Source organism: Pongo pygmaeus, chromosome 14 (genome assembly GCF_028885625.2).
Source record: "Pongo pygmaeus isolate AG05252 chromosome 14, NHGRI_mPonPyg2-v2.0_pri, whole genome shotgun sequence".
Taxonomy (NCBI): domain Eukaryota; kingdom Metazoa; phylum Chordata; class Mammalia; order Primates; family Hominidae; genus Pongo; species Pongo pygmaeus.
In genome coordinates this window covers 41386310-41402815 of record NC_072387.2, presented here as the reverse complement: position 1 = coordinate 41402815, position 16506 = coordinate 41386310, and the positions used below count along the sequence as shown (strand labels likewise).

The 16506-nt window shown below is 42.8% G+C and overlaps 1 long non-coding RNA gene across 1 annotated transcript in view; it reads left to right on the top strand.

The window, feature by feature from the left end:
* LOC129011738 (uncharacterized) overlaps nucleotides 1–16506 on the top strand; it is a 100959-nt gene that overhangs the window by 29817 nt on the left and 54636 nt on the right. The window contains exon 4 of the long non-coding RNA XR_008493415.1: nucleotides 4334–4400. This is a non-coding gene — a long non-coding RNA (uncharacterized LOC129011738). The remainder of the gene's footprint in view (nucleotides 1–4333; nucleotides 4401–16506) is intronic.

The window sequence follows — 16506 nt, the reverse complement described above, 5'->3', positions numbered from 1 at the left end:
GGAACACCTACTGTCTCCATAGCACAGTGAGAAGACCAGATATTTTCCATACTCCAGGAGGTCACAATCTGGTAGAGAAAACAAGTTATACACAAATGCGTAGGTGACACCACAAGAGTTAAAGAAGCAGGTGCAAGAGAAACAGCAGATTGGGTGTGTTCCATGTTAACCGAGCAACACAGAGGAACAAGTGTTGCTTCTGGGTGTAGTGAGGCCCATGGGCCATGGTAGACAGGAAGCTAGAGCTGCCAATATACAGACAGGAGGAACCTCCACTCACACTCCAAGATGAATACCACCAGGCTGCCAAAAAATTAAAATGATGATTTTTGGAAGAAGACATGCATACACAAACCTGTGTGTGGAAACCAGACATAAACCCACAGACCATCAGTCAGTATCACAGACAAGGCTGCATGAGTCACCATAGGGTTCCTTTATGGCTGTGTCTCCTTAACGGGAGGCACTGGGCCTCCAGGAGCACCAGGATTTCTTCCAACTTTCCAAGCTGTGAGGCCCCACCTCTGCAACTGTCAGCTTCCCCTGCCCTGCCCTGGCTCTTCCTAAGACTGCAGAAGCCTACCATGAATGCACATTTCCTAAACTGTAGACTCATTCCTTTAATAACTCTTAATGTCAATTTAGCCAGCACAGCCTGTGCAGCAATTTATGACTGAGTAGGAGGCAGAACAAAGTTGGGCTAAGCAGGATGAGTAAGCTTTCCCAAGCCTCCCTTCTATTAGCTGGGTTGGCAAGGGACTTGGTGAAGGCTTTAAAACTCATATTGAAAACGACTGCTTTTTCCAGGCTGTCCGCACATGGTTCAGCCATTTTGTAATGATTAGCAGGTCTGTCTCACCTGCAGAAAGTTTGCAATGGTCACTTTCCTACTGGGGTGGTTGGCAAGAGCTGCCCAGAGCTGGTCCCCACAGGGACACTCATGGAAGTGGCCCTGCCATCCTCAAAATCCCAGCGTCTTTTCTAAGAGGCATCAGAAAACAGTCTTGCACTTAGAGTCAGAAAGACCATTTGTCATCAGCCTGGACCCAGGGTCTCTGACATGAGGCTGTGCTTAAAAGCTGACTGTGAGTTGCATGAATATGCTGGAGAAGGGCCCAGGCCTATGGCTCTGGGTTGGTCAGCATCCATGGTCTAGTCTGTCCAGGAAGGCTACAGGACTTTCCACCTGCCTCCCTCACTGCACGGGAAATGGTCCATTTTTAAGACATTTGCCTGAGATGATCCCTTGAACATACTGCTAGTCTCTTAAAACTTGGCCTGAAAATCACTGAAAAAAATTATAGAAATCAAGGAAATCTGTGTGGAGTGGAGGGGAAGCTGGAAGCGAAGCACTGCCATTTCTAAGTAATTTGAGTTGGAAAGAAAGGAAGACATTGGAGGATACTTTGTTTCTGGAAAACCACTCAAATGGGCCATTTGGGTATGTAAATATCAAGCCAGGACCATAATTGGAGAAGAGGCTTTTGAGACACAGCTGTGGTTCTTGAGACTGAGACGCTCTTTGTGCTCACAAAAAAAATATTGTCTGCGTGTAAAGTACACTTTCTATTCTATACATTGAGTTGCCTTTGGGGAAATTTTACTTCATTTTATATTTTAAGAATGGTTTGAGTCATTTTTATGCAGGAAAATTGCTGTTTGTTCTTGGGGTGATATGCATGCTTTTGTCTAATCGGTGGCTGTCAGGGAATTGGGGATGAGGCTCAGAAGCTAGAGATGCTCTTGAGGAATGAAATGAAAACTCAAGCACCAACCATGTAGCTTCAGAAGTCTGGAAGGGGGCCACGCTCTGCGGTTCTGGTTGGACTATTCCTGCACCCCAGGAATGGCAGCTCTGAGAGCTTCAGAGACAGGCCCCTGGTGAGGACATGGGTATTCTCACCAGCGACATCATCACGATGGCTGACAGGGACACTCGACAGCTTCCTGGACTGTGTCATGAACCAAAGGAGCCAGAGCCTTGAGAGACAATCCCCTTGGCAAAGTCATTGGCATTATCACCAAGAACATGTTGGCCAGTTCCAGCGCCGTGGATGTTGACTAGAACGGGAGCCAGAAAGGGAGAGAAAGAACCCGAATTCTGGAATGCCAACTTGGAATCAATCACTCAGAAATAATTGGTATCATCTTTGAGGGATGTTAAGAACTTGTTGGCAAGATGATGGCCTAAGGTTATCATTTGAATTCCCAACCTGGTGAAACTTATGCCAGCTCTGTTGTCTTTGAAAAGGCATATCTATTCCCAGTTCTACTACTAATTGCATATGGCTTTTGTTAAACCGCCTTAGATATTTGAGTTCTGTTTTTCAGTTAGCCCTGGGTGATATTTTTCCACTTGTTCTGGAGCCTGAAGGTAACGGGGACTAGATTGCCTTCAGTGAAGGAAAAGGAACGGTAGTGGTCTATTGCCGGGAAACATAATTCAAAAGATGACATATGATAAAACAGAATGGGACATATGAGTAAGAAATCCATGCAAATGGAGAATAAAGGTAGAAACATTGTAGGAAACTATCTCATCTGGATTCTCCCAGACACAGACTCTGAGACAAGGATTTGAGCATAAGTAGTTTATTTGGAAGTCACAAGCAAAAATTGCAGAGAAGTAGAAAAGTGATACAGACAGGGAAAAGCGGTGGATAATGTGCATATTAAACCAGCTGAAACAATGGGCAGCTACAGAGTAATCCCACAGGAAAACTCTAAGAAACTGCAAATTACATGCCTCAAAGTTATCCTACTTGACTGATGAAGGACCTGGGATATTTATACATTCACTTCTGTCTGCTTTTGGGCTGAGGGCTGATCCCAGAGAGCTGTTAATTCCCCAGTATTTCCAGCTTGCTGGGCAAGCAGGCAGAGCAGCTTTCTGCACTTGTAGGAAAAGTTCTCTAGTGCAGAGAAGTAGATACTGGGAGTTGAAAGTCATCCAGAATGCAATGAAATGCTAGCATCCCAGATAGGTGAGCAGGACACTAAGAGAGGCTGTCACAGTCCAGCCCTTGTACCACTCAGATCCACTTGTGCCACTTTTTTTTTTAAGGCAAGGTCACAAAGTCCTACTTCAACCACCAGGTTCCCAGACCTATGTATTCTACCTATGAGAAAAATGTATACTAGTCATTGGTTTAAAATATTTACTCCATCTTGAAGAATGGTATCCCACACTTTCTGGGTATCATCTCTAAGTTGACAAGTAATCTGCACCTTTAAGAAGCCATCCCAACATTCTATCAGGCCAGCCACTTCTGAATGATGTGGAATACAGTAGCACCAGTGGAGGGCAAGGTCATGTGTCCATTGTCACATTCCTTCACTGTAAAGTGGGTCATTTAGTCTGAGGTGGTATAGTGTGGGATCCCGTGATGACAAATCAAAAAGACTGAGAACATTTGTAGAGTCATGCTAGCTGAAACACTAAAGGCAGGAAAGGAAACCCATATCTAGAGTTTGAAATCATCCCAGTAGGATGACTCAGCATGCCTTCCAAGATGGAAGAGTCCTAATGTAATCAATCTGCAACCAGATAGCTGGTTGGTCTCCTAGCAGGTGATTCCATATCAAGGAATCTAGCTACTATCATTGTTGACTGTCAGAACTGTCAGCACCAGTCTTGGCTGCTGACAGTTTGGACAGTCAGCAATGATAGAAGCTAGATCAGCCTTGCAATGAATCCCATGTTCTTGGGCCCATGCATAGCCTCTGTCTCCATCTCCATTACTAACATGCCCACAGCCTCATTATGCAATAACTAGGGTGACCAAGGAAAGGGTCCACACTGATTTCCACTGAATGCATCGTCCTATTCCCTTGGTTGTTCTGTGCTTCCTGTGTGGACAATGCTTCTCATTGGCATTGATGAGAACACAAAGGTCCTCACACTCCCCTAGATGTATCACACACCTCTTATTTAGACATCTTGTTTCCGAGCTTCCAATCTTGCCTATCCTAAGCCTCTGGCTGAACAGCTAAGTCATTCAATGCTGCTTATTAATCTGAGTGTTTCCTTACCTCAGACTTCTCCCTCCACATAAAATTGATTGCCAGGCATGTTATTCTAAGCTCTGCCCACTGGGAGAATTTCCTCTACCACTGTCTTTCAGAGCGATCACTGAGCAGAGCTGTAATGTAGCAACATACCAATTGTACCAACTCATTGAGCTGACCTACCCATGAACAAGGTCCAAGACTTTTCCTCCTTCATCAGCTGGTCCTAAGGAAGCACCAGTGAGACCACAGTGCAGACACTGGTGCAAAAGAGATAGGTGTACATAGATATGGACCATTTATTCTTATAACTTGTGTTTTCCAGAGATTCCCAGGTCCCAAATGTAACATTTCCATGGTATGGTGGGTTGCTGCTGCACCTGTCTGATTTGGTAAGTCTGAAAATACCCAAGATAATGATGGAAGACTCCAGCCACTTGCTGTCACAAGGTCAGTTGTTCAGTCTATACCAAGGCCCAGAAGCATGCCAAGAACTGCTTCTCAAGTGCCGAATAGTTCTGTGGTACAGATGGCAGGGTCTTGCTCTAGAACTCTAGGATTCTGCCCTGCAACCCTCCCAGTGACATTTGTCAAAGACACCATAAAACATTCTGGTACACCATAGCTACATCACAGAGCATCAGTTTGCCCCAGGCAACTGGATTCCTAAAATTTCACTAATCTGAGAGGCCCCTGGATTTTTTAGATCTATTTCCTATTTTCTGATGTATGGGTGTCCTAACAGGGTATCCAAAGTATTTGCCGCCTGCTCCTCCAGATCTAAATTAACATGTCCAAGATCGAAACACCAGCAGATTTGGTGTCTGGTTAGGGTTCATTCCTCATAGACAGCACATTTTCATTGCATCCTCACCTGGTGGAAGGGGCTAGCTAGCTCTTTGTGGTCTCCATCATAAGGGTACTCATTTCAATCATGAGGACTCTGCCCTCATGACATAATCACCTCCCAAAGGCCCCACCTCCTTATATAATCACCTTGGGGATTAGGATTTCAATATATGGATTTGTATTGGATACAAATATTCAGACAATAGCAAAAGCATAGGTCTGAGACATGGCAAGGAATGTATCCTGCTGTCCATTACAAGTAAATGCAAACTGCTTCAGATCCTTCCTCTTGATAGAAATTGAAAAGCACGCATCTGCCAGATCAATAGCTACATATTAAGTGACAGAGGCTGGGCTCATTTGTTCAAGTAAAGATACAATATATACACAACTATAATTTGGAGCTACCACTCGATTAAATTCACAGCAGCCGTTGTCAGGCAGATGACTTGCATGGGGATAAGGTCAAGACAACCATCCTTGCAAATCTCTGGGGCAGGGGTTGGGGCAGTAGCGGATACTAATTTTTGCCATCCCACCAAAATGAGATTTTGTTTTTGACTTATTATCTTAGCTGGAGATGTGGGAATGGGTGGGGGCCATCTCAGAGGCCTCCACTTGGCCTTCCCTATGAGTCAGAGAACCACAAGTAAAATAACCAATCTGAGGCTTCTGTCTACTAATATATCCATTTACATTATACACCAAATGACCACAGGTGGGTCAGTAGACTCCAGACCAGTTGTGACATGGGCTTGGACTCTATTTATCAACAGACTTCCAAATGCTTCAAATCTGATGGCCAGGGGGAGGTGGATGGGGCTATGACATACTGGATTTCCTAGTGTTGTGGGTCTGCTCTGGGGGGAAAATATCTGAGAAAAACCCTCAAGTATAGGAAGCATATTTGGGCATGATCTTGGAAACAACACCTATCAGGGAATTAGATAGCAGACCTGGGCAGGGAAAGAAGTTGAACCATCAAACAACTGCAAGAGAGGCCCCAGCAGACACCACAGGGAGCTCTGAAACTGGGAGGGCTTTTAAGACGTCACCAATTGAGGCCACATGGTCTGGCCTTCAAAACATCACCTTGACCCATCATTAACTGTGGGCTTCACCCAGGGTAGGTGTCAGCCAGCAGTCAGCAGCAGCCAGCAACCCTAGCAGCTAGGAAAATAAGCTCTTCTGTCCTAGAGGGGACAGCTGGGTGACCAGCACAGGCTTCACTATAGTGCAGCCCTTGTACTGCTTGTATTCACTTGACTTGTATAGTAAGTTTACCTCCTCTGGGAATAGCTCCTTCAGGATTGTGAATGTTAACAGGACAAACTACAGTCCCAGCTGCTGCAGGTTGTCTCAGACCCCAAGTGATATTCATGATTTCCTTCCTCTACCACCCATTCTACATTTCCCTCACCCTAGACTAGCGTGTCTGCTGTTCTAGTGACTTGCCTGGTGGAGTGAGCCAGAACTTCCTTCCTAAGGGGTCTGACTCCTAGTCACCATGGTTTCTCAGGCCATGGCCTCTTGCCACTGTCCTTATCCATTTACTATCAAAGTTGGGCAAAGTCTGCCAAGTCCAGGCCCCAGAGCCCTTTCTCCTCTGGACCCCACTCAAAGCTGGAAGCTTTCCACATCCTTCAATCAATGGGTCTGAGCATTATGCCCAAGTGTGGACTATGCTTTCTCCACAAACCCAAAAGGCCAATCAGGCATTGTGCTTCCTTTCTACTAGTGGAAGGTACAAGAAGAAATCATCCGGTCTCTATTTTGGAGGAATATCCCGGCATGCCTCAGATCACTGGACCTCTAACATTTCATTGCCAAGGTGGCCTCTGAAACCTTATTGGGTTTATCTTTTACCCTCTGGAGTGCACGTGTCTTATCAAGGCCTCCTACATACTTGCCACTTCTTGCTCATCAGTTCAATTAACATAATTCCGCAGCATACTAGACCAATATAATGTTTTCTAGAATGTCCAGATAGTCTGGGTCCCATGGGACCATATTATGACAGGGGGCATGAGTTAGCATAAAACGTAGAGAGAGACTGTAAATCCATACTGTTGTTTTTCACACATTAATGCAAACTGCTTCTGGTATTCTCTCCTGAAATGGAGAGAAGACAACACATTTGCTAGATGAATGGCCATATTTCATGAGCCAGAGGCCATGTTCATCTACCATAGTAATGATACTACATCTAGCCCAGTAGCTGTAATTAGGGCTTTAAGCTAGTTGAATTGGTGGGAGCCCACTCCTGGGATCCAGTGTAGGAGACAGTCAAGTGAGCAACATGTACACATGAGGGGGTAATCACTTGCGCATCCTTTAGATTTTTTTAACTAATTTATTTATGTATTTGTTTTAGAGACAGGGTCTCACTCTGCTGCCCAGGCTGGAGTACAGTGATGTGATCATAACTTGCTGCAGCCTTGAACTCCTGGGCTCAAGTGACCCTCTTGCCTTAGTCTCCTGAGTAGCTGGTACTACAGGTAACCTGCCACCATGCCCAGCTAATTTTTTAACTTTTTTTGTAGTTCACTAGGTTGCCTAGGCTGGATTCAAACTCCTGGCCTCAAGTGATCCTCTCATCTCGGTCTCCCGACGTGCTGGCATTACAGGTGTGAGCCACGATGCCCTGACCTTAGATCTTTAAGAGTGGCACTATCTCTACTGTTCAACCCCAGATACAATATGGTTTTTGTTTTACTATCTTTGGGGACAGAGTGAAGATTCAGTGGTTTCCACTGGGTCTTCCCCACTATATTAGTTTTTTCTTTGAGACAGAGTTTCACTCTTGTCACCCAGGCTGGAGTGCAATGGCGCAATCTCGGCTCCCTGCAACCTCTGCCTCCCAGGTTCAAGCAATTCTCCTGCCTCAATCTCCTGAGTAGCTGGCACTACAGGCGCCTGCCACCACTCCTGGCTAATTTTTGTATTTTTAATAGAGATGGGTTTTATCATGTTGCCCAGGCTGGTCTCGAACTCCTGACCTTAGGTGATCCACCCTCCTTAGCCTCCCAAAGTGCTGGGATTACAGACTTGAGCCACCGCGCCTGGCCTATATTAGCTTTTATAGCATAGTTTTGGGCTCAAATGTGGGAATTATTTAAACTACCAAGTATGTGGTAGTTTACATACTACCATACTACCATATTTGAATGTGGACACACATTCAAATATGTGTCCAGAAACCAGAGAAGTGACCACCAGGAGAGAGCCTGGGTTTGATAAGAGAGCCACGAAACAAATCTGAGCCAGGTCTCCATTCACTAGCCAGCCTCCATGGGTTCCCACTCTCATAGGGTGGCCACGATGATGCTTCAGTTGCAGGTACCAATGACTCAAAACCTGTGTCCAACAGTCCTTGAAACAGCTGGTTATCCCTTTCCATGGTGTACAATTACCCAAGTAAATGGCCATAGGTCCCTGGAGGAAGGAGTGGGAGACTTATCATATATACTTGCTGTGGTGTGGCAGGGTTCTTCCTCCTGGGGACCCAGCCTCTCCTTCAGTCAATGGGCTCTAGGCCTGAAAACTGGTTCAAATGAGGAAATAGGGCAAGGGATTAGGCTATTTTATTGCGGCAGCTGCCTTCAGCCTCATGGTAATCTATCCTTGATATCTTTTACTTGCTTCAGTTGAACAATACCCTTGTTGGCAGCCCATCTCTCTTGCCCATAGGACACCATGTCCCATTACTCATCTCTATAGCTCAGCATCTCATGCCCATGAGGCGGCTTTCAACTTTGATGCTCATTAAGAACGTTGTGCCATCTGGCCTCTATTATTCAGGGTTTTATCCACATTACTATCAAGGATCCCAGTTATTTAACAGAATTGCCTACCATCAGCCTGGGTGGTGGCCCTCACCCTTACATTACCTGTCTCTTCGGTAAACATGGTGTCCTCTGGGATTGGCTGGTGGGTTTTTCACCTTTGTGTAGCATGTTAACTCTATCCTGCCCACTTCTCTACACCTTTTGGTCTTAGACAGTGGAAGAAGTCCACTATCTGCCACAGCAATTCTGACATTTCTACTTCATTTCGTTTGGACCATCGCTTTTTCCAAGCTTCCACCACAAGCCATACTAGCACCATGTCAGGGTGTTAAGTCCTTATCCCTAGAGAATGCTAACACATCAATAAACTTTCCCTTCCCAATTGTGTGTTCTGCCACCTTTGAACCATTCCTCAAAATCTAGTGCCACGTAGACTTTCTCAGCTCCTGCCAGTAAATGTGGAGGACCTGTGGCTCCTTCAGTGAGTGCCTTTCCTCCCTAAACAGACCCAATCCTTATGCAGCCAGATTGGCTTGACACTTCGAACCCATTATTCATCTGACAGCCTGGAGAGGAGGTGGAAATAGATCCTGAGAGAAGTATACGTTGTATTGCAAGGCAGAGGTCTCTTCATCATGTTTAAGCAAGGAAGGTGCTAGCCTTTATCAGGCTTGAGTGGGCTGCTTCTGCAGGCCCAGAAGGTTCAGGGAGATGTGGGAATTCACTATTCTCACAGGAGACATGCATGTCTTTAGAATTTCTTTTTTTTTTTTCAAGAGAGTCTTGCTCTGTCACCCAGGCTGGAGTGCAATGGCTTAATCTCAGCTCATTGCAACCTCCGCCTCCCAGATTCAAGTGATACTCCTGCCTAAGCCTTCTGAGTAGCTGAGATTACAGGCACCCACCACCACACCCAGCTAATTTTTGTATTTTAGTAGAGATGGGGTTTCACCATGTTGGCCAGGCTGGTCTCGAATTCCTGACCTTGTGATCCACCCCGCCTCAGTCTCCCAAAATGCTGGGATTACAGGCATGAGCCACCACGCCCAGCCTCTACATTTCTGATAAATTGTGTTTCTCATGGAATTTGTCCTTTTTAAGTTATCATGTTTTTTGCATAAAGAGTTTCATAACATTTCCCTTAATATTCTTTAATGTCTATAGGATCTGAGATAATATTGCCTCTTTCATTCCTCATATTTCTGAAAGAATATATATTTATCATTATGCAATGTCTGTCTTCATCTCTGATATTTCTTACCTTCAAATCCACTCTAATTTTAATTTTATGCTTACCATTGTATGGTACATCTTTTTCATCCCTTTACATTCGATCTCTGTGTCTTTATATTTAAAGTGCATCTATTGTAAATAGCATATATTTGAACCTTATTTTTCATATAGTCTGACAATATCTTTCCTTAACTGAAATGACTAGCTATTTACACTTAATATAATTATTGATAGGGCTGGTTTTGAGTCCATCATCTTGCTATTTGTTTCCTCTTTTGCTGTGTGGTTTTTGTTCCTCTGATCTTTCTTTCCTATTTTATCGTAGGTTAATTGCCTATTTTTAGTATTTCATTTTAATTCCTCTTTTTTTTAGATATACTTTTTGATTGCTCTAGAGATTATAATATTCATCCTTAATTTAGCTCAGTTTACTTTAGCGTTAAAATTTTACCACTTTACATGGAAATGTAAAAATTTACAACTTACAACTAGGAAGACAGTCCCCATATACTCCATTCTTTGTGCTATTATTGTTATATGCTTTACTTCTACACGACAATACAATATCCTTTTTGTTTTAAACACTGAGTTGTCTTTTTAAAAAATTAAGAGAAACAAATAGTCTTCATATTCACATATGTAATTTCCATTTTAGGTTTTCTTCATTCCTTCCCATAAATCCAAATTCCTCTCTGGTTGCACTTTACTTCAGTCTGAAAACCTTCGTGTAACACTTCTTATGCAGGTCTCCTGGTGATGAATTCTCTCAGCTTTTATGTGAACTGCTTTTATTTCACATCATATTTTTAAAATATTGTCATTAGGTATAAAATTCAATGCTAACAGGTTTTTTTTATTTCAGTTTAACATACTTAAATTTAGTAGGCTTTTTAAAAAAATCCTGATTGGGGTCTGCTAAGCTTCTTGGATCTATAGGTTGAGTTTTTCACTAAACTTTAGAACTTTTCAGCCATTAATTCTTCAAATATTCCTCAAATATTTTTTCTTACCTATTTTCTCTCTTTTATACTCCTGGAGCCCCCATTACATGCATGTTAGATCACTTAATATTGTCCCCTGATTCACTGAGACTGTGTCTTCTTTTCAGTCCCTTTTCTTTGTGTTCTTAAGATTAAATAATTTTTATGGATACATCTTTAAATATACCAACACTTTATTTTGCAGTCTCCAGTCAGCTATTGATCCCACACAGTTAATTTTTACTTCAGATACTTTTCTTATAATACTATAATTTATATTCAGATCTTTCTTCTGGTTTCCATTTCTCTACAAAGATTCTCCATCTGTGCAGTTATTACAACCATCTTTTCCTTTAATCCTTGAACAGAGCTATTATAGCTACTTTAAAGTTCTCGTCTGTTCATTTCAACATCTGTGTTATCTCAACAATATGTTTAAATGAACTGTTTTCATTTCTTGACTATGGGTTACATCTTCCTGTTTATTCACAAGTCCAGTAATTTTTATTGTAAACTAGACATTGTAATGGAACGTTATATGGAATCTGCATTATGTCATTTTCTGTTAAAAGGTGACGAATTTTTTTCTGGCATGAAGTTAAATAACTGTTGGCTTCTTTTATCTTGTTAGGTTCAGTTTAATTCTGTTAAGTTGTACCTTAGGCAATTCAGGCTGCCATAAAAAATTACCATAGACTGAGTGGCTTCAATAACAAACATTTATTTCTCACAGTTCTGGAGGATGCGATATCCAAAACCGGGGCACCAGCAGGTCCAGTGACTGATGAGGGCACTCTTCCTGGTTTTCAGCCAGCCACCTTGTTGTATGCTCACATGGCCAAGACAGAGATTCTCTTTCTCATGTTTCTTTCTATAAGGCACTACTCCCATTCATGTGGGCTCTATCTTTATGAGCTAATTACCTCATAAAGTCCCCACCTCCTAATACGATCACACTGGGGGTAGGATTTCAACATATGAATTTGGGTGGGAGAGGGGACACAAATGTTCAGTCTATAACAGGATAGGCCTAGTTTGGTTTTGCCCTTAGTCCTAAGACATAATCTTATGCTAGGGCATAGTAATTAATCAATGTGTGGCCTCTCTTGAGTCTCCACTTATTGCCTGAGACACTCAGTATGGTCTCCCCACTCTGGCTTAACTAGGGTTTCCATGCCTCCTAACACTGTGGCACATCTGGTACCTCTCTCTAGCTCTCAGACATACGGTAGCTCTCAGTTTGACTTGTGGAGTCTTGCTATGTGTGTTAAATGCCAGCTCTTAGCCACAGACCTATGGTGAATTCCACACTGAATTCCAAAGTTTCCATCCAACACACTTCCCTTTTTTGGTACCCTAGTCACCAATTTCAGCTGCTTTAAGAACCAATTCCAGTATCTGCCACCCCTGCTCAGAAAGACTGCTACTATGCTTGGGTTCTGCCTCCCTGAAGCATAGTATGGAAAGTGTTCCCGGTTAGAGAACCAGGAAAAATGTAGGGCTCACCACATGTGTTCCCCTACTCTCAGGGATCACAGTCCTTCTTTACCTTTGTCCAGTGCCTGGAGGTAATTGCCTTGTATATTCTGTCTAGTTTTATCATTGTTTATGGTGAAGGATAAGTCTCATACAAATTACTCTGTGTGTGTGACTAGAAAATCAAATCTCCTGTTTTGCATGTATTTAATTTTTAGATATTTACAGCCCGAAGAAATAGATATTATCATACTTACTTTACAGATGAGAAAATTGATTCTCATAAATCACAAATAACTTGCCCCAGATCACACAACTAATAAGTGGTAGACTCATAATTTAACTCTAGATCTTTCTGATAGCCAAAGCCTTGGATTTACCACTATATCAAATTTCTTGGTAGGGCCCTGATGAAATAGTGGTGTTTATACTTCCTTTTAGAGGAATGTGAAGATCTATCTTTATTCTTCATGCTCAGGTCTTCATGAATTTTCCCTTATGTAATTAGAATTTATTTTTAAGGAGAAACAGTTTACCCTAAAGGGTCAGAAATAAATAACTTATTTTAAAGCAGCAACAGCTTCCTGTGGGACAAATAGAAATATCAGAGAGCTTCCATGGGGAACTCCCAAAGCATTTTTGGCTGATAGTTAAACTGTTAAAGTGAGGGTAATGGCTGGAATGTAAAAGATACAGAGTTGAGAGATGATGAGCAGGAAGCGAATTCAGATGGGAACCGTAAAAGTACACGGAGAAAGATGAATGAAATAAAACTGGAATCCCAGAGGAGGAGTATGAAAGTACAAAGGGAAGTGAGAGAGAATTCTAGAAGAGTCAATAAAGTGATGGCAGCTGGATTGTTAGCCTTAGTGAAGCTGCGACCATAAGTCCAGCAGAGCCAGAGGCTGAAAGTCTTTGAGAAGGGTATGAGGGCCTTCAACTGTGATCTCTGCAGCAAAAGAACCATCACCCCCTTGTGGTGATAGGACCCCTGCTTGCATCCCAAAGCCAAACCATCGTGGTCAGGGCTGAATTAATTTATTATTCTTTCTATTTTTTTTTCCAGAGACAAGGTCTCACTCTGTCACCCAGCCTAGAGTACAGTGGCGTGATCATGGCATACTGCAACCTCAAACTCCTGAGCTCCTCTAGCGATTCTCCTGTCTCAGCCTCCCGAGCAGCTAGGAGTAGAGGCATTAACCACCATGCTGGAGTGTTTGTTTTTTTGTTTTGTGTTTTTTTTTAGAGATAGTGGTCTCACTATGTTGCACAGGCTTGTCTCCATCTTCTGGCCTCAAGTGCTTCGTCTACCTCTGCCTCCCAAAGTGTTGGGATTGCAGACATGAGCAATCATGCCTGGCCTATTATTCTTTCTATAGCACATATGGTCTACACCAGTGGTTTTCAATCCTACTGCATGTTAGACTAACATAAGGAGTTTTCTAAAAGCCCTCAATCATGGGTCTTACTCCAGACAGATTAAATCAGAATATCTAGGGGCGTGACCCCGATACTAATAACATTTTAAAAGCCCTCTAGGAGATCCTAATATATCTTCAAGGTTGAGACAACTCCTATGCAAAATTATCAAGAAGAACCCCCTTGCCTGAACATTTATTCTTACATTGAAAACATGGCTACTGTGTTGAGGACACCAAGTTGGACAAGAAATCAGCTCAATCAATTTCAAATAGAACACGATGTGTCTTCACCTACACACCTGTTGTATTAGGGTTCTCTACAGGGACAGAACTAATAGGATATATATATATATAGGGGAGTTTATTATTAACTTACATGATCACAAGGTCCCACAGTAAGCTGTCTGCAAGCTGAGGAGAAGGAGAGCCAGTCCAAGTATCAAAACTGAAGAACTTGGAGTCTGATGTTCGAGGGCAGGAAGCATCCAGCATGGGAGAAAGATGTAGGCTGGGAGGGTAGGCCAGTCTCACCTTTTCACATTTTTCTTCATGCTTTCTATTCGCTGGTGGCTGATTAGATTATGCCCACCAGAATAAGGGTGTATCTGCCTTCCCAGTCCACTGACTCAAATGTTAATCTCTTTTGGCAACACCCACCCGGACACACCCAGGATCAATACTTTGTATCCTTCAATCCAATCAAGTTGACACTCAGTATTAACCATTACAACTGTCAAAAGCTATGAAAATATCACCTTCACCAATGTGGAAAATATATTTTAAAAAATAAGGCCTGGTTTCTGCCTTCACGATTGAAAAAGTGAGACATCAGTAGACAAGCAACAAAAAGATGTATGTGCCAGGTGTACATTACATCAGTCTCCTCTATTACACCATATGTGTGCTTCTGAAAAACCTGAGGTTCTGCACAAGTACACACTAGAAATAACAGACCTTGGGGGAAAAGGGTTAGGTGAAAACCATTCAAGAAGTATATAACTTTGCATCTAAACCACTTACAAAAAGAGTAAAAATTCTAACAAAATTAGGAGCACAGTTAAGACCCTCCCAGCATTTGCACCCATAATTAGCCAACTAATCCTGTGCAGTGTTCAACCCTGGGATACCATGATCTCCTTCAAGATGTAGATTCTGGATGCCATTTGTTTCTTACAGAAATCTGTTTTTTATAATTAAACATCTGATCTGGAATGTGGCTTTCTTTAACAACCCATTGTCTTAACACATGGGTAAATGTCTTTGCAGCTTCTTCATCAACACAGCTTCACTAAACACCTAAAGGTAGAAAGAATAGTGGTGCCTGAGGTCACCAAATGATAAGGTTTGGCTGTGTCTCCACCCAAATCTCATCTTGAATTGTAGTTCCCATAATCCCCATACATCCTGGGAGTGACCAGATGGAGATAACTGAATCGTGGGGGCAGTTCTCCGATTCTGTTCTCATGATAGTGAGTTAGTCCCCACAAGATTTAATGGTTTTATAAGGGACTTTCCCCTTCGCTGATTTTCTCTCTCCTGCCACCATGTGAAGAAAGACGTGTTTGCTTCCCCTTCCACCATGATTGTAAGTTTCCTGAGGCCTCCTCAGCCATGCTGAACTGTGAGTCAATTAAACCTCTTTCCTTTGTAAATTACCCAGCATTGGGTATGTCTTTATTGGCAGCATTAGAACAGACTAATACACCAAACTAGCCACTACTTGCACTAAAGGAAGACACTTCTATAGATTTTTGGCTGTTTCCTTAATGTATTCATATATTGCTCTCTAATTATGAGAAGGCATGCTCTTGATTTCTGGAAAACATTAGCATACTGAGAAAAGTCACAGGGAACTATCACAATTCCTCAGTTGTACTGAAATTACTTCCTATTTCCAGTAACACTTGAAGAAATTCACATAAAAGAAACCAGTGTAGAGCAGGATGGACTATATCAACAAAATTGTCTGAGTCCTAAAGTGGAAGCAATGGCTTCCATCAGGAAACGAAAAAGGCTTCAGGGAAGAGGTGCCATCTCATTCAACCTTGAAGAATGAACAGCAATTCAACAGCTGCATTTAAGTGGAAGGCCTTCCACAAAGAATAGGAGAGAAGGGAGGGGAGCCAGCAGCAAGCCCAATAACAGACTGAGGCCAGAGAGAAGAGAGATGTGAAGAGTATGTGGAGGTTTGAACTTTATCCTGTGTGACATGTGGAGTTTTCCACAATTTGGGGGCAGAGAGTGATATGATTGAAATATAACAGCAGCAGGCAGAATTGACCAGAGAGGAGACAGAACAGAAAAATGGACAATTCTCAGGAAGGCATTACCAATTGTTCTGCTAGAAACCTGTTTAGGCAAGGCAAGATGTCAAGACTCACCCCTTCACTTACACCCAATTTCCAGTGGAGCTCAAGTGATCTGCACATGAACTTGAACTTGACACAGTGGTGCTTGTGCAGGCTAAAAGGAACCATCCAGCAACCTGACATTCAATCTCCTATCCTATGGCCCAGAAATACCAGATTGCAGTCTGAGTGGAAAATCCACTTTCTCAATGACAGTCCGTAAAATATAAATACTATATCCACACTCTGCATAATGCCCCACGTGGCCAGTCCTGAGCCTCTGACACAGAGCACGCTCTGGAATGCAGGAGTGCCAGAAGAGCAGCAAGCACTTGCTCAGGGACCCACCAGTCCCCTTCAAGAACAAGGATTGCTAACTGCTCCACTTCACATTTTGGCAGCA